Source organism: Telmatherina bonti (assembly GCF_933228915.1).
Source record: "Telmatherina bonti genome assembly, chromosome: 13".
NCBI lineage: Eukaryota > Metazoa > Chordata > Actinopteri > Atheriniformes > Telmatherinidae > Telmatherina > Telmatherina bonti.
The window spans coordinates 11,716,581-11,719,588 of NC_136611.1; positions in this window are offsets into that span (position 1 = coordinate 11,716,581).

The window sequence follows — 3,008 nt, forward strand, 5'->3', positions numbered from 1 at the left end:
CAAGTACATGTACTGATTTAACGCCATGTGAGAAAAATCAAGATGGGGCACCAACTTCAACTGGAAGCGTTGAGCCAATGCCACATAAGGACAGCAAAGATAAGAGTTCAACACCATCCAAGAGCACAGAACCAACACCAAACCAGAAAAGTAAGAGAGGCACTGCAAAGTCAGCTAAAAGCACTGAAGTCACACCAATAAGGAAACACAAGGATGGGAAGACGACATCAAATGAAAGCTCTGATCCAACAGCAAAGAGCAAGTCCAAAGTTAGCAAACCATCAAGAAAAAGTACTGAAACAAGCCCTAAAAAAAAATCTGATGAGAGCAAAAGATCGAATCGAGATAAAGCACAAAGCTCTGCATCTCCTAATGACGATGCACAAGAAGGAAGTTCTGAAGCGAAGCCTACTGAAGACACATCAACATCAGTTTCAAATTCCACACAAAATAAGAGTCAGAGTGATGAGACAGCAGATTCTACTGGAAACATGGAGTCAACACAGAGCAAAACCATCAGCAGAGAGAAAACAGATGAACACTTTGACCCAACACCAAGTATGACATACAGATATAGCAAAAACACAGCCACATACTCCAAACTGAAACATAAACCTAGCGATTTTAGTCCAACATCAATGGGAAGCAACACATTAACCGCAAATAAGACCCCTGAGGAGGAAGATGCATTATCGATAAGTAAGGAGACGACGTTTCGTAAGAGACAAAATGAGGGAGGTGAAACATCACAAGAAAGTTCTCACCCGGCACAAAAGAAACTAAAGGATGAGAACTTCCCACCAATCAGAAGTACTGTTGTAGAAAAGCATGATAAATGTAGGAATGAGAATGACTTATCAAATGACACCAGTGAGCCATCACAGGGCATGAGTGATGGGAACACGTCGACCGATGGCGAAGAGGAAGAAAAGGAGGAAAATCCTTTCAAGTGTGACCATTGTGGTAAAGTGATGAGCAACTTTAAAAACTACAAATTTCACATGAAATCTCACACGGTTGAGAAGACCTTCAAATGTGACATTTGTGGGAAAATGTTCCGGGAAAGTTGGGATTTAAACAAACATTTAGTGATCCACTCTGCGGAGAAACCTTACAAGTGTGACATCTGTGGGAACGGGTTCAACCGCCGTTACAACCTCGACCTGCACGTTCGGGTCCACACCGGGGAAAAACCTTATGAATGCAGCACCTGTGGCAAATCCTTCAGCTCCTGTGTGAATATGAAGAAGCACACGAGGATACACACGGGTGAGAAGCCGTACACGTGCAGCAACTGCGGCAAAGAGTTTGCAGATTCGTCCGCCTTCAAAAACCACATGCGAGTGCACACGGGGGAAAAGCCCTTCAAGTGCACCTACTGCAAGAGGAAATTCGCCACCAGGACGACTTTGAAAAGGCACACCAGAACACACACGGGGGAGAAGCCGTATAAATGCAGCGTGTGTGAGAAAACATTCGGCCACAGGACAGACCTGAAGGGACACATGAGGATGCATACAGGCGAGAAGCCTTACAAATGCACCACCTGTGGGGAGCGGTTCTCCACCTGGACAAAGCTCAACAAGCACAAGCGTGTCCACTCGAGTGATACACCAAGCTCCACCGACTCACACGTCTGCAGTACTTTGGATTCATGATGAAATTATTGTAATTGCAAGCAATGCTGTGTGACAGCTGCAGGATTAAAGTGAATTTTATATGTTTTACATGAACTTAAAAGATACTCTGTTTAGGTTTTACTTTCCTGCTTGCTACTGAGTGAGAAGATGATCAGTAGAAATCTGGTTTCAGTTAAAGATTTATTCTGTTCAGTTCAGTTCAGCTTTATTTGTATAACACCATTTCACAACAATGTCGTCTCAGGGCACTTTACAGACACATCAATTCAAGCCAACTCATAACCCCATCGGAGGTTATTTGGAATATCAGCACACAAACTCATGGTTTGATCGCTGTGGATTTGTACTTTTATTGCTAATAGTCTACCAAAAATGCACGTTTTTGTTTTGCATTTCACTCTGCTCTTTTCTTACCATGTCAGTTTTAAAGACAGCTTCATTACTGGCAGGTCTAATGTTAATTATTCACAGTGACTTCTGAAGAAGAGATTACTATCTCCGGTATTTACAAAACATCTGGAGTTTTAAGTGTAATGTATATTGATATGTGGAAAGACAAATGTGTGAAATTTCTTTGATATTTAATATATTTATTTAAAGGATCTAAAAACTGGGACTCTGACTGGCCAGACGTGCACAGACACCCTATAAAAGATATGATACAGAAGATTATGAGCCATATTCCAATGTGAAGCACCTTGGAAAGTTCATGACATGTAAAACCTTTATTTATATACTTAGTTTAATTATTATTATGATGAGGTTGTTGTGAAGGGAAAAACTGATGCTTAATGTTTTAGGTCATTTTGCGTGATTCTTCTGTGTTTTTCGTTTTTGTTTTATTTGTTTATGTGAAATGACATCAATCAATAATAAAATGTCAAGCCTTTTTTGACACAGTTTGATAAGAAGCATATGTCTTTTCTGAGTTCCGTTTGTCAAGTTTGGCTTGAAGATGCATGTTTAATGTTATGTATTATTATTATTATTATTATTATTATTATTATTATTATTATTATTATTATTATTATTATTGTTATCCTGAGGTAATCTTGGAGATGTACTCAGCTCTGGCAGAAAGAAAACCTTTTCTATTTTGATCAGTTCAGAGGTTGTGTTGCTTCTGACTAATTGCGACCGACTGCATACAGAGTTGGAGGATGTTGATCTAGTATAGATGTACCTGATAAAGCAGTGATCAGACCCACAACATATATGGGGAAAAAAAGACAAACAAAAAACAATAAAATTTGAGCTCAAACTGCTTGGCATATTTTCAGTGCTTTGGAAAAAGGATAATGTTTTCTTGTTTGTTTTTTTTTTCTTGCATTTTTACATTATTTGAATTTCTTCATATTAAAATTCCCA